Source organism: Ambystoma mexicanum, chromosome 13 (genome assembly GCF_040938575.1).
Source record: "Ambystoma mexicanum isolate Mex_15411 chromosome 13, UKY_AmexF1_1, whole genome shotgun sequence".
In the NCBI taxonomy this organism is placed as follows: domain Eukaryota; kingdom Metazoa; phylum Chordata; class Amphibia; order Caudata; family Ambystomatidae; genus Ambystoma; species Ambystoma mexicanum.
In genome coordinates this window covers 646224409-646249101 of record NC_090938.1, presented here as the reverse complement: position 1 = coordinate 646249101, position 24693 = coordinate 646224409, and positions in this window count along the sequence as shown.

Genomic DNA, 24693 nt, shown 5'->3' with positions numbered 1-24693 from the left:
AACAACACATGGCCTACCGTCCCGCGTTCCCACAGGTGTCCCGATGAAAACGGTACCTCACATGTTTGGGTGCACCTACCTGGGCGCCAAGGGGAAAGCCTAAAACACAAGAATTGCACCTGAATTGCCCACACCTGAATTGCCCACTCTCACATCATACAGATATGGGCCTTGGGTGTCCAAGCCACCAAGGAAAACAGGGAACCCCATGCATTTCCGAAAAGAGGACACCCGTGGGAATCTGCAGAGGTATGAGTTGTGCAAATCGGCCCAGAATTTATTACCCAGACACCCCTGCAAAGTCCGAAATGTGGGGTATAAAAACGCATTTTCCGCACATTTCGCTCGGCTAACTCATCGAAACACGCCCCCAGCAACACATGCCCTACCGTCCCGGGAGTCCTCTTGTGTCCCGATTATAACGGTACCTCACATGTGTGGATGCACCTACCTGACGCAAAGGGGAAAGCCTAAAACACAAGTAACCCCAAGTCTGTTTTCAGACAAGAATTTCAGACTCTCTGCCCACCGGCACACCATACAGATATGGGCCTCGGGTGTCCAAGCCACCAAGGAAAACAGGGAACCCCATGCATTTCCAAAAAGAGGACACCCGCGGGAATCCGCAGAGGTATGAGTTGCGCAAATCGGCCCAGAATTTATTACCCAGACACACCCGCAAAGTCCGAAATGTGGGGAATAAAAACGCATTTTCCGCACATTTCGCTCGGCTATCTCATCGAAACACGCCCCCAGCAACACATGCCCTACCGTCCCGGGTGTCCTCTTGTGTCCCGATGAAAATGGTACCTCACATGTGTGGATGCACCTACCTGACGCCAAGGGGAAAGCCTAAAACACAAGTAACCCCAAGTCTGTTTTCAGACCAGAATTTCAGACTCTCTGCCGACCGGCGAACCATACAGATATGGGCCTCGGGTGTCCAAGCCACCAAGGAAAACAGGGAACCCCATGCATTTCCGAAAAGAGGACACCCGTGGGAATCCGCAGAGGTATGAGTTGCGCAAATCGGCCCAGAATTTATTACCCAGACACCCCCGCAAAGTCCGAAATGTGGGGAAAAAAAGCATTTTCCGCACATTTCCCTCGGCTCACTCATCGAAACACGCCCCCAACAACACATGATCTACCGTCCTGTGTTCCCACAGGTGTCCCGATGAAAATGGTACCTCACATGTGTGGGTGCACCTACCTGTTCGCCAAGGGGAGAACCTAAAACACAAGTAACCCCAAGTCTGTTTTCAGACCAGAATTTCAGACTCTCTGCCGACCGGCACACCATACAGATATGGGCCTCGGGTGTCCAAGCCACCAAGGAAAACAGGGAACCCCATGCATTTCCGAAAAGAGGACACCCGTGGGAATCCGCAGAGGTATGATTTGCGCAAATTGGCCCAGAATTCATTACCCAGACACCCCCGCAAAGTGCGAAATGTGGGGGAAAAAACAGATTTTCCGCACATTTCCCTCGGCTCACTCATCGAAACACGCCCCCAACAACATATGGCCTACCGTCCCGCTTTCCCACAGGTGTCCCGATGAAAGCGGTACCTCACATTTGTGGGTGCACCTACCTGGGTGGCAAGGGGAAAGCCTAAAACACAAGTAACCCCAAGTCTGTTTTCACACTTGAATTGCACACTGTCACATCATACAGATATGGGCCTCGGGTGTCCAAGCCACCAAGGAAAACAGGGAACCCCATGCATTTCCGAAAAGAGCACACCCGTGGGAGTCCGCAGAGGTATGAGTTGCGCAAATCGGCCCAGAATTTATTACCCAGACACCCCCGCAAAGTCTGAAATGTGGGGAAAAAAATGCATTTTCCGCACATTTCGCTCGGCGCACCCATCGAAACACGCCCCCAACAACACATGGCCTACCGTCCCACGTTCCCACAGGTGTCCCGATGAAAACGTTACCTCACATGTGTGGGTGCACCTACCTGGGTGCTAAGGGGAAAGCCTAAAACACAAGTAACCCCAAGTCTGTTTTCAGACCAGAATTTCAGACTCTCTGCCGATCGGCACACCAAACAGATATGGGCCCCGGGTGTCCAAGCCACCAAGGAAAACAGGGAACCTCATGCATTTCCGAGAAGAGGACTCCCTTGGGAATCTGCAGAGGTATGATTTGTGCAAACCAACCCAGAATTTATTACCCAGACACCCCCGCAAAGTCTGAAATGTGGGGGAAAAAACACATTTTCCGCACATTTCACTCGGCTCACCCATCGAAACACGCCCCAAACAACACATGCCCTACTGTCCCGCGTTCCCACAGGTGTCCCGATAAAAATGGTACCTCACATGTGTGGGTGCACCTACCAGGGCGCCAAGGAGAAAGCCTAAAAAACAAGTAACCCCAAGTCGTTTTCACACCTGAATTGCACACTCTCACATCATACAGATATGGGCCTCGGGTGTCCAAGTCACCAAGGAAAACAGGGAACCCCATACATTTCCGATAAGTGGACACCTGTGGAAATCCGCAGAGGTATGATTTGCGCAAATCGGCCAAGAATTTATTACCCAGACACCCCCGCAAAGTCCGAAATGTGGGGAAAAAAACGCATTTTCCGCACACTTCGCTCGGCTCACCCATCGAAACATGCCCCCAACAACACATGGCCTACCATCCCGCGTTCCCACAGGTGTCCCGATCTAAACGGTACCTCACATGTGTGGGTGCACCTACCAGGGCGCCAAGGAGAAAGCCTAAAAAACAAGTAACCCCAAGTCGTTTTCACACCTGAATTGCACACTCTCACATCATACAGATATGGGCCTCGGGTGTCCAAGTCACCAAGGTAAACAGGGAACCCCATACATTTCCGAAAAGAGGACACCCGTGGGAATCGGCAGAGGTATGATTTGGACAAATCGGCCCAGAATTTATTACCCAGACACCCCCGCAAAGTCCGAAATGTGGGGAAAAAAATGCATTTTCCGCACATTTCACTCGGCGCACCCATCGAAACACGCCGCCAACAACACATGGCCTACCGTCCCACGTTCCCACAGGTGTCCCGATGAAAACTTTACCTCACATGTGTGTGTGCACCTACCTGGGTGCCAAGGGGAAAGCCTAAAACACAAGTAACCCCAAGTCTGTTTTCAGACCAGAATTTCAGACTCTCTGCCGACCGGCACACCATACAGATATGGGCCCCAGGTGTCCAAGCCACCAAGTAAAACAGGGAACCCCATGCATTCCCGAAAAGTGGACACCCGTGGGAATCCGCAGAGGTATGATTTGCGCAAATCGGCCAAGAATTTATTACCCAGACACCCCCGCAAAGTCCGAAATGTGGGGGAAAAAAACGCATTTTCCGCACATTACGCTCGGCTCACCCATCGAAACACGCCCCCAACAACACATGGCCTACCATCCCACGTTCCCACAGGTGTCCCGATGAAAACGGTACCTCACATGTGTGGGTGCACCTACCAGGGCGCCAAGGAGAAAGCCTAAAAAACAAGTAACCCCAAGTCGTTTTCACACCTGAATTGCACACTCTCACATCATACAGATATGGGCCTCGGGTGTCCAAGTCACCAAGGTAAACAGGGAACCCCATACATTTCCGAAAAGAGGACACCCGTGGGAATCGGCAGAGGTATGATTTGGACAAATCGGCCCAGAATTTATTACCCAGACACCCCCGCAAAGTCCGAAATGTGGGGAAAAAAATGCATTTTCCGCACATTTCACTCGGCGCACCCATCGAAACACGCCGCCAACAACACATGGCCTACCGTCCCACGTTCCCACAGGTGTCCCGATGAAAACGTTACCTCACATGTGTGTGTGCACCTACCTGGGTGCCAAGGGGAAAGCCTAAAACACAAGTAACCCCAAGTCTGTTTTCAGACCAGAATTTCAGACTCTCTGCCGACCGGCACACCATACAGATATGGGCCCCAGGTGTCCAAGCCACCAAGTAAAACAGGGAACCCCATGCATTCCCGAAAAGTGGACACCCGTGGGAATCCGCAGAGGTATGATTTGCGCAAATCGGCCAAGAATTTATTATCCAGACACCCCCGCAAAGTCCGAAATGTGGGGGAAAAAAACGCATTTTCCGCACATTACGCTCGGCTCACCCATCGAAACACGCCCCCAACAACACATGGCCTACCATCCCACGTTCCCACAGGTGTCCCGATGAAAACGGTACCTCACATGTGTGGGTGCACCTACACCTACCTTGACGCCAAGGGGAAAGCCTAAAACACAAGTAACCCCAAGTCTGTTTTCAGACCAGAATTTCAGACTCTCTGCCGACTGGCACACCTCTCTGCCGACCGGCACACCATACAGATATGGGCCTCAGGTGTCCAAGCCACCAAGTAAAACAGGGAACCCCATGTATTTCCGAAAAGAACACGCCCGTGGCAATCCGCAGAGGTATGATTTGCACAAATCGACCCAGAATTTATTACCCAGACACCCCCGCAAAGTCTGAAATGTGGGGTAAAAAACACATTTTCCGCACATTTCACTCGGCTCACCCATCGAAACACGCCCCCAACAACATATGGCCTACCATCCCGCGTTCCCACAGGTATCCCGATCTAAACGGTACCTCACATGTGTGGGTGCACCTACCAGGGCGCCAAGGAGAAAGCCTAAAAAACAAGTAACTCCAAGTCGTTTTCACACCTGAATTGCACACTCTCACATCATACAGATATGGGCCTCGGGTGTCCAAGTCACCAAGGAAAACAGGGAACCCCATACATTTCCGAAAAGAGGACACCCATCGGAATCGGCAGAGGTATGATTTGGGCAAATCGGCCCAGAATTTATTACCCAGACACCCCCTCAAAGTCCGAAATGTGGGGAATAAAATGCATTTTCCGCACATTTCACTCAGCGCACCCATCGAAACACGCCGCCAACAACACATGGCCTACCGTCCCACGTTCCCACAGGTGTCCCGATGAAAACGTTACCTCACATGTGTGGGTGCACCTACCTGGGTGCCAAGGGGAAAGCTTAAAACACAAGTAACCCCAAGTCTGTTTTCAGACCAGAATTTCAGACTCTCTGCCGACCGGCACACCATACAGATATGGGCCCCGGGTGTCCAAGCCACCAAGTAAAACAGGGAACCCCATGCATTTCCGGAAAGTGAACACCCGTGGGAATCCGCAGAGGTATGATTTGCGCAAATCGGCCAAGAATTTATTACCCAGACACCCCCGCAAAGTCCGAAATGTGTGGGAAAAAATGCATTTTCCGCACATTACGCTCGGCTCACCCACCGAAACACGCCCCCAACAACACATGGCCTACCGTCCCACGTTCCCACAGGTGTCCCGATGAAAATGGTACCTCACATGTGTGGGTGCACCTAGACCTACCTTGGCGCCAAGGGGAAAGCCTAAAACACAAGTAACCCCAAGTCTGTTTTCAGACCAGAATTTCAGACTCTCTGCCGACCGGCACACCATACAGATATGGGCCTCGGGTGTCCAAGCCACCAAGTAAAACAGGGAACCCCATGTATTTCCGAAAAGAGGACACCCGTGGCAATCCGCAGAGGTATGATTTGCACAAATCGACCCAGAATTTATTACCCAGACACCCCCGCAAAGTCTGAAATGTGGGGTAAAAAACACATTTTCCGCAAATTTCGCCCGGATCACCCATCGAAACACGCCGCCAACAACACATGGCCTACCGTCCCGCGTTCCCACAGGTCCCGATGAAAACAGTACCTCACATGTGTGGGTGCACTTACCTGGGTGCCAAGGGGAATGCCTAAATCACAAGTAACCCCAAGTCTGTTTTCAGACCAGAATTTCAGATTCTCTGCTGACCGGCACACCATACAGATATGGGCCTCAGGTGTCCAAGCCACCAAGTAAAACAGGGAACCCCATGTATTTCCGAAAAGAACACGCCCGTGGCAATCCGCAGAGGTATGATTTGCACAAATCGACCCAGAATTTATTACCCAGACACCCCCGCAAAGTCTGAAATGTGGGGTAAAAAACACATTTTCCGCACATTTCACTCGGCTCACCCATCGAAACACGCCCCCAACAACACATGGCCTACCGTCCCGCGTTCCCACAGGTGTCCCGATGAAAACGGTACCTCACATGAGTGGGTGCACCTACCTGGGCGCCAAGGGGAAAGCCTAAAACACAAGTAACCCCCAAGTCTGTTTTCAGACCAGAATTTCAGACTCTCTGCCGACCGGCACACCATACAGATATGGGCCTCGAGTGTCCAAGCCACCAAGGAAAACAAGGAACCCCATGCATTTCCGAAAAGAGGACACCCGGCGGAATCCGCAGAGGTATGATTTGCACAAATCGACCCAGAATTTATTACCCAGACACCCCCGCAAAGTCTGAAATGTGGGGTAAAAAACACATTTTCCGCACATTTCGCCCGGCTCACCCATCGAAACACGCCGCCAACAACACATGGCCTACCATCCCGCGTTCCCACAGGTCCCGATGAAAACGGTACCTCACATGTGTGGGTGCACCTACCTGGATGCCAAGGGGAATGCCTAAAACACAAGTAACCCCAAGTCTGTTTTCAGACCAGAATTTCAGACTCTCTGCCGACCAGCACACCATACAGATAAGGGCCCCGTGTGTCAAAGCCACCAAGGAAAACAGGGAACCCCAGGCATTTCCGAAAAGTGGACACCCGTCGGAATCCGCAGAGGTATGATTTGTGCAAATCGACCAAGAATTTATTACCCAGACACCCCTGCAATGTCCGAAATGTGGGGGAAAAAACACATTTTCCGCACATTTCGCTCGGCTCACCCATCGAAACACGCCCCAACAGCACATGGCCTACCGTCCCACGTTCCCACAGGTGTCCCGATGAAAACGGTACCTCACATGTGTGGGTGCACCTACCTTGGCGCCAAGGGGAAAGCCTAAAACACAAGTAACCCCAAGTCTGTTTTCAGACCAGAATTTCAGACTCTCTGCCAACCGGCACACCATACAGATATGGACCTCGGGTGTCCAAGCCACCAAGGAAAACAGGGAACCCCATGTATTTCCGAAAAGAGGACTCCCTTGGGAATCTGCAGAGGTATGATTTGCGCAAATCAACCCAGAATTTATTACCCAGACACCCCTGCAAAGTCTGAAATGTGGGGGAAAAAACACATTTTACGCACATTTCACTCGGCTCACCCATCGAAACACGCCCCCAACAACACATGGCCTACCGTCTCGAGTTCCCACAGGTGTCCCGATGGAAACGGTACCTCACATGTGTGGGTGCACCAACCTGGGTGCCAAGGGGAAAGCCTAAAACACAAGTAACCCCAAGTCTGTTTTCAGAGCAGAATTTCAGACTCTCTGCCGACCGGCACACCATACAGATATGGGCCTCGGGTGTCCAAGCCACCAAGGAAAACAAGGAACCCCATGCATTTCCGAAAGGAGGACACGCGTCGGAATCTGCAGAGGTATGATTTGTGCAAATAGGCCCGGAATTTATTGCCCAGACACCCCCGCAAAGACCTAAATGTGGGGAAAAAAACTAATTTTCCGCACATTTCACTCAGCGCACCCATCGAAACACGCCCCCAACAACACATGGCCTACTGTCTCGAGGTCCCACAGGTGTCCCGATGAAAACGGTACCTCACATGTGTGGGTGCACCAACCTGGGTGCCAAGGGGAAAGCCTAAAACACAAGTAACCCCAAGTCGTTTTCACACCTGAATTGCACACTCTCACATCATACAGATATGGGCCTCGGCTGTCCAAGCCAGCAATGAAAACAGGGAACCCCATGCATTTCCGAAAAGAGGACACCCGTGGGAATCAGCAGAGGTATGATTTGGGAAAATCGGCCCAGAATTTATTACTCAGAAACCCCCGCAAAGTCCGAAATGTGGGGGAAAAAATGCATTTTCCGCACATTTCACTCGGCGCACCCATCGAAACACGCCGCCAACAACACATGGCCTACCGTCTCGCGTTCCGACACGTGTCCCGATGAAAACGGTACCTGACAGCTGTGGGTGTACCTACCTGGGAGCCAAGGGGAAATCCTAAAAAACAAGTAACCCCAAGTCTGTTTTCAGACCAGAATTTCAGACTCTCTGCCGACCGGCACACCATACAGATATGGGCCTCGGGTGTCCAAAACACCGAGGAAAATAGGGAACCCCATGCATTTCCGAAAAGAGGACACCCATGGGAATCCGCAGAGGTTTGATTTGCGAAAATCGGACCAGAATTCATTACTTAGACACCCCCGCAAAGTACTAAATGTGGGGGAAAAAACACATTTTCTGCACATTTCCCTCGGCTCACTCATCGAAACACGCCCTTGACAACATATGGCCTACCGTCCCCCGTTCCCACAGGTGTCCCGATGAAAACGGTACCTCACATGTGTGGGTGCACCTACCTGGGCGGCAAGGGGAAAGCCTAAAACACAAGTAACCCCAAGTCTGTTTTCAGACCAGAATTTCAGACTCTCTGCCGACCAGCACACCATACAGATATGGGCCTCGGGTGTCCAAGCCACCAAGTAACACAGGGAACCCCATGTATTTCCAAAAAGAGGACACCCGTGGCAATCCGCAGAGGTATGATTTGCACAAATCGACCCAGAATTTATTACTCAGACACCCCCGCAAAGTCTGAAATGTGGGGTAAAAAACACATTTTCCGCACATTTCACTCGGCTCACCCATCGAAACACGCGCCCAACAACACATGGCCTACCGTCCCGCGTTCCCACAGGTGTCCCGATGAAAACGGTGCCTCACATGAGTGGGTGCACCTACCTGGGCGCCAAGGGGAAAGCCTAAAACACAAGTAACCCCCAAGTCTGTTTTCAGACCAGAATTTCAGACTCTCTGCCGACTGGCACACCATACAGATATGGGCCTCGAGTGTCCAAGCCACCAAGGAAAACAAGGAACCCCATGCATTTCTGAAAAGAGGACATCCGGCGGAATCCGCAGAGGTATGATTTGTGCAAATAGGCCCAGAATTTATTACCCAGACACCCCCGCAAAGTCCTAAATATGGGGAAAAAAACTCATTTTCCGCACATTTCGCCCGGCTCACCCATCGAAACACGCCGCCAACAACACATGGCCTGACGTCCCGCGTTCCCACAGGTCCCGATGAAAACGGTACCTCACATGTGTGGGTGTACCTACCTGGGTGCCAAGGGGAATGCCTAAAACACAAGTAACCCCAAGTCTATTTTCAGACCAGAATTTCAGACTCTCTGCCGACCGGCACACCATACAGATATGGGCCCCGTGTGTCCAAGCCACCAAGGAAAACAGGGAACCCAATGCATTTCCGAAAAGTGGACGCCCGTCGGAATCCGCAGAGGTATGATTTGCGCAAATCGGCCAAGAATTTATTACCCAGACACCCCCGCAAAGTCCGAAATGTGGGGGAAAAAACACATTTTCCGCACATTTCGCTCGGCTCACCCATCGAAACGCGCCCCAACAACACATGGCCTACCGTCCCACGTTCCCACAGGTGTCCCGATGAAAACGGTACCTCACGTGTGGGTGCTCCTACCTTGGCGCCAAGGGGAAAGCCTAAAACACAAGTAACCCCAAGTCTGTTTTCAGACCAGAATTTCAGACTCTCTGCCGACCGGCACACCATACAGATATGGGCCTTGGGTGTCCAAGCCAACAAGGAAAACAGGGAACCCCATGCATTTCCAAAAAGAGGACACCCGTGGGAATCCGCAGAGGTATGATTTGCGCAAATCGGCTCAGAATTTATTACCCAGACACCCCTGCAAAGTCCGAAATGTGGGGAAAGAAATGCATTTTCCACACATTTCGCTCGGCTCACCCATCGAAACACGCCCCCAACAACACATGGCCTACCGTCCCGCGTTCCCACAGGTGTCCTGATGAAAACGGTACCTGACATGTGTGGGTGTACCTACCTGGGCGCCAAGGGGAAATCCTAAAAAACAAGTAACCCCAAGTCTGTTTTCAGACCAGAATTTCAGACTCTCTGCCGACCGGCACACCATACAGATATGGGCCTCGGGTGTCCAAGACACCAAGGAAAATAGGGAACCCCATGCATTTCCGAAAAGAGGACACCCATGGGAATCCGCAGAGGTATGATTTGCGCAAATCGGACCAGAATTAATTACTTAGACACCCCCGCAAAGTACTAAATGTGGGGGAAAAAACACATTTTCTGCACATTTCCCCCGGCTCACTCATCGAAACACGCCCTTGACAACATATGGCCTACCGTCCCGCATTCCCAAAGGTGTCCCGATGAAAACGGTACCTCACATGTGTGGGTGCACCTACCTGGGTGGCAAGGGGAAAGCCTAAAACACAAGTAACCCCGTCTGTTTTCAGACCAAATTTCAGACTCTCTGCCGACCGGCACACCATACAGATATGGGCCTCGGGTGTCCAAGCCACCAAGTAAAACAGGGAACCCCATGTATTTCCAAAAAGAGGACACCCGTGGCAATCCGCAGAGGTATGATTTGCACAAATCGACCCAGAATTTATTACTCAGACACCCCCGCAAAGTCTGAAATGTGGGGTAAAAAACACATTTTCCGCACATTTCACTCGGCTCACCCATCGAAACACGCCCCCAACAACACATGGCCTACCGTCCCGCGTTCCCACAGGTGTCCCGATGAAAACGGTACCTCACATGAGTGGGTGCACCTACCTGGGCGCCAAGGGGAAAGCCTAAAACACAAGTAACCCCCAAGTCTGTTTTCAGACCAGAATTTCAGACTCTCTGCCGACTGGCACACCATACAGATATGGGCCTCGAGTGTCCAAGCCACCAAGGAAAACAAGAAACCCCATGCATTTCTGAAAAGAGGACACCCGGCGGAATCCGCAAAGGTATGATTTGTGCAAATAGGCCCAGAATTTATTACCCAGACACCCCCGCAAAGTCCTAAATATGGGGAAAAAACCTCATTTTCCGCACATTTCGCCCGGCTCACCCATCGAAACACGCCGCCAACAACACATGGCCTACCGTCCCGCGTTCCCACAGGTCCCGATGAAAACGGTACCTCACATGTGTGGGTGTACCTACCTGGGTGCCAAGGGGAATGCCTAAAACACAAGTAACCCCAAGTCTGTTTTCAGACCAGAATTTCAGACTCTCTGCCGACCGGCACACCATACAGATATGGGCCCCGTGTGTCCAAGCCACCAACGAAAACAGGGAACCCCATGCATTTCCGAAAAGTGGACACCCGTCGGAATCCACAGAGGTATGATTTGAGCAATTCGGCCAAGAATTTATTACCCAGACACCCCCGCAAAGTCCGAAATGTGAGGGAAAAAACACATTTTCCGCACATTTCGCTCGGCTCACCATCGAAACACGCCCCAACAACACATGGCCTACCGTCCCACGTTCCCACAGGTGTCCCGATAAAAACGGTACCTCACGTGTGGGTGCAACTACCTTGGCGCCAAGGGGAAAGCCTAAAACACAAGTAACCCCAAGTCTGTTTTCAGACCAGAATTTCAGACTCTCTGCCGACCGGCACACCATACAGATATGGGCCTTGGGTGTCCAAGCCAACAAGGAAAACAGGGAACCCCATGCATTTCCAAAAAGAGGACACCCGTGGGAATCCGCAGAGGTATGATTTGCGCAAATTGGCTCAGAATTTATTACCCAGACACCCCTGCAAAATCCGAAATGTGGGGAAAGAAATGCATTTTCCACACATTTCGCTCTGCTCACCCATCGAAACACGCCCCCAACAACACATGGCCTACCGTCCCGCGTTCCCACAGGTGTCCTGATGAAAACGGTACCTCACATGTGTGAGTGCACCTACCTGGGCGCCAAGGGGAAAGCCTAAAACACAAGTAACCCCAAGTCTGTTTTCAGACCAGAATTTCAGACTCTCTGCCGACCGGCACACCATACAGATATGGGCCTCGGCTGTCCAAGCCACCAAGGAAAACAGGGAACCCCATGTATTTCCGAAAAGAGGACACCCGTGGGAATCCGCAGAGGTATGATTTGCACAAATCGGCCCAGAAGTTATTACCCAGACACCCCGGCAAAGTCTGACATGTGGGCGAAAAAACACATTTTCCGCACATTTCCCTCAGCTCACCCATCGAAACACACCCCCAACAACACATGGCCCACCGTCTCGCGTTCCCACACGTGTCCCGATGAAAACGGTACCTGACATGTGTGGGTGTACCTACCTGGGCGCCAAGGGGAAATCCTAAAAAACAGGTAACCCCAAGTCTGTTTTCAGACCAGAATTTCAGACTCTCTGCCAACCGACACACCATACAGATATGGGCCTCGGGTGTCCAAGACACCAAGGAAAATAGGGAACCCCATGCATTTCCGAAAAGAGGACACCCGTGGGAATCCGCAGAGGTATGATTTGCGCAAATCGGACCAGAATTCATTACTTAGACACCCCCGCAAAGTACTAAATGTGGGGGAAAAAACACATTTTCTGCACATTTCCCTCGGCTCACTCATCGAAACACGCCCTTGACAACATATGGCCTACCGTCCCGCGTTCCCACAGGTGTCCCGATGAAAACGGTACCTCACATGTGTGGGTGCACCTACCTGGGCGGCAAGGGGAAAGCCTAAAACACAAGTAACCCCAAGTCTGTTTTCAGACCAGAATTTCAGACTCTCTGCCGACTGGCACACCATACAGATATGGGCCTCGGGTGTCCAAGCCACCAAGTAAAACAGGGAACCCCATGTATTTCCAAAAAGAGGACACCCGTGGCAATCCGCGGAGGTATGATTTGCACAAATCGACCCAGAATTTATTACTCAGACACCCCCGCAAAGTCTGAAATGTGGGGTAAAAAACACATTTTCCGCACATTTCACTCGGCTCACCCATCGAAACACGCCCCCAACAACACATGGCCTACCGTCTCGCGTTCCCACAGGTGTCCCGATGAAAACGGTACCTCACATGAGTGGGTGCACCTACCTGGGCGCCAAGGGGAAAGCCTAAAACACAAGTAACCCCCAAGTCTGTTTTCAGACCAGAATTTCAGACTCTCTGCCGACCGGCACACCATACAGATATGGGCCTCGAGTGTCCAAGCCACCAAGGAAAACAAGGAACCCCATGCATTTCTGAAAAGAGGACACCCGGCGGAATCCGCAGAGGTATGATTTGTGCAAATAGGCCCAGAATTTATTACCCAGACACCCCCGCAAAGTCCTAAATGTGGCGAAAAAAACTCATTTTCCGCACATTTCGCCCGGCTCACCCATCGAAACACGCCGCCAACAACACATGGCCTACCGTCCCGCGTTCCCACAGGTCCCGATGAAAACGGTACCTCACATGTGTGGGTGTACCTACCTGGGTGCCAAGGGGAATGCCTAAAACACAAGTAACCCCAAGTCTGTTTTCAGACCAGAATTTCAGACTCTCTGCCGACCGGCACACCATACAGATATGGGCCCCGTGTGTCCAAGCCACCAAGGAAAACAGGGAACCCCATGCATTTCCAAAAAGTGGACACCCGTCGGAATCCGCAGAGGTATGATTTGCGCAAATCGGCCAAGAATTTATTACCCAGACACCCCCGCAAAGTCCGAAATGTGGGGGAAAAAACACATTTTCCGCACATTTCGCTCGGCTCACCCATCGAAACACGCCCCAACAACACATGGCCTACCGTCCCACGTTCCCACAGGTGTCCCGATGAAAACGGTACCTCACGTGTGGGTGCACCTACCTTGGCGACAAGGGGAAAGCCTAAAACACAAGTAACCCCAAGTCTGTTTTCAGACCAGAATTTCAGACTCTCTGCCGACCGGCACACCATACAGATATGGGCCTCGGGTGTCCAAGCCACCAAGGAAAACAGGGAACCCCATGCATTTCCGAAAAGAGGACACCCGTGGGAATCCACAGAGATATGATTTGCGCAAATCGGCCCAGAATTCATTACCCAGACACCCCCGCAAAGTGCGAAATGTGGGGGAAAAAACACATTTTCCGCACATTTCCCTCGGCTCACTCATCGAAACACGCCCCCAACAACATATGGCCTACCGTCCCGCTTTCCCACAGGTGTCCCGATGAAAGCGGTACCTCACATTTGTGGGTGCACCTACCTGGGTGGCAAGGGGAAAGCCTAAAACACAAGTAACCCCAAGTCTGTTTTCACACCTGAATTGCACACTGTCACATCATACAGATATGGGCCTCGGGTGTCCAAGCCACCAAGGAAAACAGGGAACCCCATGCATTTCCGAAAAGAGGGCACCAGTGGGAGTCCGCAGAGGTATGAGTTGCGCAAATCGGCCCAGAATTTATTACCCAGACACCCCCGCAAAGTGCGAAATGTGGGGAAAAAAATGCATTTTCCGCACATTTCACTCAGCGCACCCATCGAAACACGCCCCCAACAACACATGGCCTACCGTCCCACGTTCCCACAGGTGTCCCGATGAAAACGTTACCTCACATGTGTGGGTGCACCTACCTGGGTGCTAAGGGGAAAGCCTAAAACACAAGTAACCCCAAGTCTGTTTTCAGACCAGAATTTCAGACTCTCTGCCGACCGGCACACCATACAGATATGGGCCCCGGGTGTCCAAGCCACCAAGGAAAACAGGGAACCCCATGTATTTCCGAAAAGAGGACTCCCTTGGGAATATGCAGAGGTATGATTTGCGCAAATCAACCCAGAATTTATTACCCAGACACCCCCGCAAAGTCTGAAATGTGGGGGAAAAACACATTTTCCGCACATTTCTCTCGGCTCACCCATCGAAACACGCCCCCAACAACACATGCCCTACCGTCCCGCGTTCCCACAGGTGTCCCGATGAAAATGGTACCTCACATGTGTGGGTGCACCTACCAGGGCGCCAAGGAGAAAGCCTAAAAAACAAGTAACCCCAAGTCGTTTTCACACCTGAATTGCACACTCTCACATCATACAGATATGGGCCTCGGCTGTCCAAGTCACCAAGGAAAACAGGGAACCCCATACATTTCCGATAAGTGGACACCTGTGGAAATCCGCAGAGGTATGATTTGCGCAAATCGGCCAAGAATTTATTACACAGACACCCCCGCAAAGTCCGAAATGTGGGGAAAAAAACGCATTTTCCGCACACTTCGCTCGGCTCACCCATCGAAACATGCCCCCAACAACACATGGCCTACTATCCCGCGTTCCCACAGGTGTCCCGATCTAAACGGTACCTCACATGTGTGGGTGCACCTACCAGGGCGCCAAGGAGAAAGCCTAAAAAACAAGTAACCCCAAGTCGTTTTCACACCTGAATTGCACACTCTCACATCATACAGATATGGGCCTCGGGTGTCCAAGTCACCAAGGAAAACAGGGAACCCCATACATTTCCGAAAAGAGGACACCCGTGGGAATCGGCAGAGGTATGATTTGGACAAATCGGCCCAGCATTTATTACCCAGACACCCCCGCAAAGTCCGAAATGTGGGGAAAAAAATGCATTTTCCGCACATTTCACTCGGCGCACCCATCGAAACACGCCGCCAACAACACATGGCCTACCGTCCCACGTTCCCACAGGTGTCCCGATGAAAACGTTACCTCACATGTATGGGTGCACCTACCTGGGTGCCAAGGGGAAAGCCTAAAACACAAGTAACCCCAAGTCTGTTTTCAGACCAGAATTTCAGACTCTCTGCCGACCGGCACACCATACAGATATGTGCCCCAGGTGTCAAAGCCACCAAGTAAAACAGGGAACCCCATGCATTCCCGAAAAGTGGACACCCGTGGGAATCCGCAGAGGTATGATTGGCGCAAATCGGCCAAGAATTTATTACCCAGACACCCCCGCAAAGTCCGAAATGTGGGGGAAAAAATGCATTTTCCGCACATTACGCTCGGCTCACCCATCGAAACACGCCCCCAACAACACATGGCCTACCATCCCACGTTCCCACAGGTGTCCCGATGAAAACGGTACCTCACATGTGTGGGTGCACCTACACCTACCTTGGCGCCAAGGGGAAAGCCTAAAACACAAGTAACCCCAAGTCTGTTTTCAGACCAGAATTTCAGACTCTCTGCCGACCGGCACACCATACAGATATGGGCCTCAGGTGTCCAAGCCACCAAGTAAAACAGGGAACCCCATGTATTTCCGAAAAGAACACGCCCGTGGCAATACGCAGAGGTATGATTTGCACAAAGCGACCCAGAATTTATTACCCAGACACCCCCGCAAATTCTGAAATGTGGGGTAAAAAACACATTTTCCGCACATTTCACTCGGCTCACCCATCGAAACACGCCCCCAACAACATATGGCCTACCATCCCGCGTTCCCACAGGTATCCCGATCTAAACGGTACCTCACATGTGTGGGTGCACCTACCAGGGCGCCAAGGAGAAAGCCTAAAAAACAAGTAACTCCAAGTCGTTTTCACACCTGAATTGCACACTCTCACATCATACAGATATGGGCCTCGGGTGTCCAAGTCACCAAGGAAAACAGGGAACCCCATACATTTCCGAAAAGAGGACACCCGTCGGAATCGAGTGAGGTATGATTTGGGCAAATCGGCCCAGAATTTATTACCCAGACACCCCCGCAAAGTCCGAAATGTGGGGAAAAAAATGCATTTTCCGCCCATTTCACTCGGCGCACCCATCGAAACACGCCGCCAACAACACATGGCCTACCGTCCCACGTTCCCACAGGTGTCCCGATGAAAACGTTACCTCACATGTGTGGGTGCACCTACCTGGGTGCCAAGGGGAAAGCCTAAAACACAAGTAACCCCAAGTCTGTTTTCAGACCAGAATTTCAGACTCTCTGCCGACCGGCACACCATACAGATATGGGCCCCGGGTGTCCAAGCCACCAAGTAAAACAGGGAACCCCATGCATTTCCGGAAAGTGGACACCCGTGGGAATCTGCAGAGGTATGATTTGCGCAAATCGGCCAAGAATTTATTACCCAGACACCCCCGCAAAGTCCGAAATGTGTGGGAAAAAATGCATTTTCCGCACATTAAGCTCGGCTCACCCACAGAAACACGCCCCCAACAACACATGGCCTACCGTCCCACGTTCCCACAGGTGTCCCGATGAAAATGGTACCTCACATGTGTGGGTGCACCTACACCTACCTTGGCGCCAAGGGGAAAGCCTAAAACACAAGTAACCCCAAGTCTGTTCTCAGACCAGAATTTCAGACTCTCTGCCGACCGGCACACCATACAGATATGGGCCTCGGGTGGCCAAGCCACCAAGTAAAACAGGGAACCCATGTATTTCCGAAAAGAGGACACCCGTGGCAATCCGCAGAGGTATGATTTGCACAAATCGACCCAGAATTTATTACCCAGACACCCCCGCAAAGTCTGAAATGTGGGGTAAAAAACACATTTTCCGCACATTTCGCCCGGCTCACCCATCGAAACACGCCGCCAACAACACATGGCCTACCGTCCCGCGTTCCCACAGGTCCCGATGAAAACGGTACCTCACATGTGTGGGTGCACCTACCTGGGTGCCAAGGGGAATGCCTAAATCACAAGTAACCCCAAGTCTGTTTTCAGACCAGAATTTCAGACTCTCTGCTGACCGGCACACCATACAGATATGGGCCTCAGGTGTCCAAGCCACCAAGTAAAACAGGGAACCCCATGTATTTCCGAAAAGAACACGCCCGTGGCAATCCGCAGAGGTATGATTTGCACAAATCGACCCAGAATTTATTACCCAGACACCCCCGCAAAGTCTGAAATGTGGGGTAAAAAACACATTTTCCGCACATTTCACTCGGCTCACCCATCGAAACAGGCCCCCAACAACACATGGCCTACCGTCCCGCGTTCCCACAGGTGTCCCGATGAAAACGGTACCTCACATGAGTGGGTGCACCTACCTGGGCGCCAAGGGGAAAGCCTAAAACACAAGTAACCCCCAAGTCTGTTTTCAGACCAGAATTTCAGACTCTCTGCCGACCGGCACACCATACAGATATGGGCCTCGAGTGTCCAAGCCACCAAGGAAAACAAGGAACCCCATGCATTTCCGAAAAGAGGACACCCGGCGGAATCCGCAGAGGTATGATTTGTGCAAATAGGCCCGGAATTTATTGCCCAGACACCCCCGCAAAGACCTAAATGTGGGGAAAAAAAACTCATTTTCCGCACATTTCACTCAGCGCACCCATCGAAACACGCCCCCAACAACACATGGCCTACCGTCTCGAGTTTTCCCACAGGTGTCACGATGAAAACGGTACCTCACATGTGTGGGTGCACCAACCTGGGTGCCAAGGGGAAAGCCTAAAACACAAGTAACCCCAAGTCGTTTTCACACCTGAATTGCACACTCTCACATCATACAGATATGGGCCTCGGGTGTCCAAGCCACCAATGAAAACAGGGAACCCCATGCATTTCCGAAAAGAGGACACCCGTGGGAATCAGCAGAGGTATGATTTGGGAAAATCGGCCCAGAATTTATTACTCAGACACCCCCGCAAAGTCCGAAATATGGGGGAAAAAATGCATTTTCCGCACATTTCACTCGGTGCACCCATCGAAACACGCCGCCAACAACACATGGCCTACCGTCTCGCGTTCCGACACGTGTCCCGATGAAAACGGTACCTGACAGCTGTGGGTGTACCTACCTGGGAGCCAAGGGGAAATCCTAAAAAACAAGTAACCCCAAGTCTGTTTTCAGACCAGAATTTCAGACTCTCTGCTGACCGGCACACCATACAGATATGGGCCTCGGGTGTCCAAGACACCAAGGAAAATAGGGAACCCCATGCATTTCCAAAAAGAGGACACCCATGGGAATCCGCAGAGATATGATTTGCGCAAATCGGACCAGAATTCATTACTTAGACACCCCCGCAAAGTACTAAATGTGGGGGAAAAAACACATTTTCTGCACATTTCCCTCGGCTCACTCATCGAAACACGCCCTTGACAACATATGGCCTACCGTCCCCCGTTCCCACAGGTGTCCCGATGGAAACGGTACCTCACATGAGTGGGTGCACCTACCTGGGCGCCAAGGGGAAAGCCTAAAACACAAGTAACCCCCAAGTCTGTTTTCAGATCAGAATTTCAGACTCTCTGCCGACTGGCACACCATACAGATATGGGCCTCGAGTGTCCAAGCCACCAAGGAAAACAAGGAACCCCATGCATTTCTGAAAAGAGGACACCCGGCGGAATCCGCATAGGTATGATTTGTGCAAATAGGCCCAGAATTTATTACCCAGACACCCCCGCAAAGTCCTAAATATGGGGAAAAAAACTCATTTTCCGCACATTTCGCCCGGCTCACCCATCGAAACACGCCGCCAACAACACATGGCCTACCGTCCCGCGTTCCCACAGGTCCCGATGAAAACGGTACCTCACATGTGTGGGTGTACCTACCTGGGTGCCAAGGGGAATGCCTAAAACACAAGTAACCCCAAGTCTGTTTTCAGACCAGAATTTCAGACTCTCTGCCGACCGGCACACCATACAGATATGGGCCCCGTGTGTCCAAGCCACCAAGGAAAACAGGGAACCCCATGCATTTCCGAAAAGTGGACACCCGTCGGAATCCGCAGAGGTATGATTTGCGCAAATCGGCCAAGAATTTATTACCCAGACACCCCCGCAAAGTCCGAAATGTGGGGGAAAAAACACATTTTCCGCACATTTCGCTCGGCTCACCCATCGAAACACGCCCCAACAACACATGGCCTACCGTCCCACGTTCCCACAGGTGTCCCGATGAAAACGGTACCTCACGTGTGGGTGCACCTACCTTGGCGCCAAGGGGAAAGCCTAAAACACAAGTAACCCCAAGTCTGTTTTCAGACCAGAATTTCAGACTCTCTGCCGACCGGCACACCATACAGATATGGGCCTTGGGTGTCCAAGCCAACAAGGAAAACAGGGAACCCCATGCATTTCCAAAAAGAGGACACCCGTGGGAATCCGCAGAGGTATGATTTGCGCAAATTGGCACAGAATTTATTACCCAGACACCCCTGCAAAGTCCGAAATGTGGGGAAAGAAATGCATTTTCCACACATTTCGCTCTGCTCACCCATCGAAACACGCCCCCAACAACACATGGCCTACCGTCCCGCGTTCCCACAGGTGTCCTGATGAAAACGGTACCTCACATGTGTGAGTGCACCTACCTGGGCGCCAAGGGGAAAGCCTAAAACACAAGTAACCCCAAGTCTGTTTTCAGACCAGAATTTCAGACTCTCTGCCGACCGGCACACCATACAGATATGGGCCTCGGGTGTCCAAGCCACCAAGGAAAACAGGGAACCCCATGTATTTCCGAAAAGAGGACACCCGTGGGAATCCGCAGAGGTATGATTTGCACAAATCGGCCCAGAAGTTATTACCCAGACACCCCGGCAAAGTCTGACATGTGGGCGAAAAAACACATTTTCCGCACATTTCCCTCAGCTCACCCATCGAAACACACCCCCAACAACACATGGCCTACCGTCTCGCGTTCCCACACGTGTCCCGATGAAAACGGTACCTGACATGTGTGGGTGTACCTACCTGGGCGCCAAGGGGAAATCCTAAAAAACAAGTAACCCCAAGTCTGTTTTCAGACCAGAATTTCAGACTCTCTGCCGACCGGCACACCATACAGATATGGGCCTCGGGTGTCCAAGACACCAAGGAAAATAGGGAACCCCATGCATTTCCGAAAAGAGGACACCCGTGGGAATCCGCAGAGGTATGATTTGCGCAAATCGGACCAGAATTCATTACTTAGACACCCCCGCAAAGTACTAAATGTGTGGGAAAAAACACATTTTCTGCACATTTCCCTCGGCTCACTCATCGAAACACGCCCTTGACAACATATGGCCTACCGTCCCGCGTTCCCACAGGTGTCCCGATGAAAACGGTACCTCACATGTGTGGGTGCACCTACCTGGGCGGCAAGGGGAAAGCCTAAAACACAAGTAACCCCAAGTCTGTTTTCAGACCAGAATTTCAGACTCTCTGCCGACTGGCACACCATACAGATATGGGCCTCGGGTGTCCAAGCCACCAAGTAAAACAGGGAACCCCATGTATTTCCAAAAAGAGGACACCCGTGGCAATCCGCAGAGGTATGATTTGCACAAATCGACCCAGAATTTATTACTCAGACACCCCCGCAAAGTCTGAAATGTGGGGTAAAAAACACATTTTCCGCACTTTTCACTCGGCTCACCCATCGAAACACGCCCCCAACAACACATGGCCTACCGTCTCGCGTTCCCACAGGTGTCCCGATGAGAACGGTACCTCACATGAGTGGGTGCACCTACCTGGGCGCCAAGGGGAAAGCCTAAAACACAAGTAACCCCCAAGTCTGTTTTCACACCTGAATTGCACACTCTCACATCATACAGATATGGGCCTCGGGTGTCCAAGTCCCCAAGGAAAACAGGGAACCCCATACATTTCCGATAAGTGGACACCTGTGGAAATCCGCAGAGGTATGATTTGCGCAAATCGGCCAAGAATTTATTACCCAGACACCCCCGCAAAGTCCGAAATGTGGGGAAAAAAACGCATTTTCCGCACACTTCGCTCGGCTCACCCATCGAAACATGCCCCCAACAACACATGGCCTACTATCCTGCGTTCCCACAGGTGTCCCGATCTAAACGGTACCTCACATGTGTGGGTGCACCTACCAGGGCGCCAAGGAGAAAGCCTAAAAAACAAGTAACCCCAAGTCGTTTTCACACCTGAATTGCACACTCTCACATCATACAGATATGGGCCTCGGGTGTCCAAGTCACCAAGGAAAACAGGGAACCCCATACATTTCCGAAAAGAGGACACCCATGGGAATCGGCAGAGGTATGATTTGGACAAATTGGCCCAGAATTTATTACCCAGACACCCCCGCAAAGTCTGAAATGTGGGGAAAAAAATGCATTTTCCGCACATTTCACTCGGCGCACCCATCGAAACACGCCGCCAACAACACATGGCCTACCGTCCCACGTTCCCACAGGTGTCCCGATGAAAACGTTACCTCACATGTGTGGGTGCACCTACCTGGGTGCCAAGGGGAAAGCCTAAAACACAAGTAACCCCAAGTCTGTTTTCAGACCAGAATTTCAGACTCTCTGCCGACCGGCACACCATACAGATATGGGCCCCAGGTGTCCAAGCCACCAAGTAAAACAGGGAACCCCATGCATTCCCGAAAAGTGGACACCCGTGGGAATCCGCAGAGGTATGATTTGCGCAAATCGGCCAAGAATTTATTACCCAGACACCCCCGCAAAGTCCGAAATGTGGGGGGAAAAACGCATTTTCCGCACATTACGCTCGGCTCACCCATCGAAACACGCCCCCAACAACATATGGCCTACCGTCCCGCTTCCCCACAGGTGTCCCGATGAAAGCGGTACCTCACATTTGTGGGTGCACCTACCTGGGTGGCAAGGGGAAAGCCTAAAACACAAGTAACCCCAAGTCTGTTTTCACACCTGAATTGCACACTGTCACATCATACAGATATGGGCCTCGGGTGTCCAAGCCACCAAGGAAAACAGGGAACCCCATGCATTTCCGAAAAGAGGACACCAGTAGGAGTCCGCAGAGGTATGAGTTGCGCAAATCGGCCCAGAATTTATTACCCAGACACCCCCGCAAAGTGCGAAATGTGGGGAAAAAAATGCATTTTCCGCACATTTCACTCGGCGCACCCATCGAAACACGCCCCCAACAACACATGGCCTACCGTCCCACGTTCCCACAGGTGTCCCGATGAAAACGTTACCTCACATGTGTGGGTGCACCTACCTGGGTGCTAAGGGGAAAGCCTAAAACACAAGTAACCCCAAGTCTGTTTTCAGACCAGAATTTCAGACTCTCTGCCGACCGGCACACCATACAGATATGGGCCCCGGGTGTCCAAGCCACCAAGGAAAACAGGGAACCCCATGTATTTCCGAAAAGAGGACTCCCTTGGGAATATGCAGAGGTATGATTTGCGCAAATCAACCCAGAATTTATTACCCAGACACCCCCGCAAAGTCTGAAATGTGGGGGAAAAAACACATTTTCCGCACATTTCTCTCGGCTCACCCATCGAAACACGCCCCCAACAACACATGCCCTACCGTCCCGCGTTCCCACAGGTGTCCCGATGAAAATGGTACCTCACATGTGTGGGTGCACCTACCAGGGCGCCAAGGAGAAAGCCTAAAAAACAAGTAACCCCAAGTCGTTTTCACACCTGAATTGCACACTCTCACATCATACAGATATGGGCCTCGGGTGTCCAAGTCCCCAAGGAAAACAGGGAACCCCATACATTTCCGATAAGTGGACACCTGTGGAAATCCGCAGAGGTATGATTTGCGCAAATCGGCCAAGAATTTATTACCCAGACACCCCCGCAAAGTCCGAAATGTGGGGAAAAAAACGCATTTTCCGCACACTTCGCTCGGCTCACCCATCGAAACATGCCCCCAACAACACATGGCCTACTATCCCGCGTTCCCACAGGTGTCCCGATCTAAACGGTACCTCACATGTGTGGGTGCACCTACCAGGGCGCCAAGGAGAAAGCCTAAAAAACAAGTAACCCCAAGTCGTTTTCACACCTGAATTGCACACTCTCACATCATACAGATATGGGCCTCGGGTGTCCAAGTCACCAAGGAAAACAGGGAACCCCATACATTTCCGAAAAGAGGACACCCATGGGAATCGGCAGAGGTATGATTTGGACAAATTGGCCCAGAATTTATTACCCAGACACCCCCGCAAAGTCTGAAATGTGGGGAAAAAAATGCATTTTCCGCACATTTCACTCGGCGCACCCATCGAAACACGCCGCCAACAACACATGGCCTACCGTCCCACATTCCCACAGGTGTCCCGATGAAAACGTTACCTCACATGTGTGGGTGCACCTACCTGGGTGCCAAGGGGAAAGCCTAAAACACAAGTAACCCCAAGTCTGTTTTCAGACCAGAATTTCAGACTCTCTGCCGACCGGCACACCATACAGATATGGGCCTCAGGTGTCCAAGCCACCAAGTAAAACAGGGAACCCCATGTATTTCCGAAAAGAACACGCCCGTGGCAATACGCAGAGGTATGATTTGCACAAATCGACCCAGAATTTATTACCCAGACACCCCCGCAAATTCTGAAATGTGGGGTAAAAAACACATTTTCCGCACATTTCACTCGGCTCACCCATCGAAACACGCCCCCAACAACATATGGCCTACCATCCCGCGTTCCCACAGGTATCCCGATCTAAACGGTACCTCACATGTGTGGGTGCACCTACCAGGGCACCAAGGAGAAAGCCTAAAAAACAAGTAACTCCAAGTCGTTTTCACACCTGAATTGCACACTCTCACATCATACAGATATGGGCCTCGGGTGTCCAAGTCACCAAGGAAAACAGGGAACCCCATACATTTCCGAAAAGAGGACACCCGTCGGAATCGGCAGAGGTATGATTTGGGCAAATCGGCTCAGAATTTATTACCCAGACACCCCAGCAAATTCCGAAATGTGGGGAAAAAAATGCATTTTCCGCCCATTTCACTCTTCGCACCCATCGAAACACGCCGCCAACAACACATGGCCTACCGTCCCACGTTCCCACAGGTGTCCCGATGAAAACG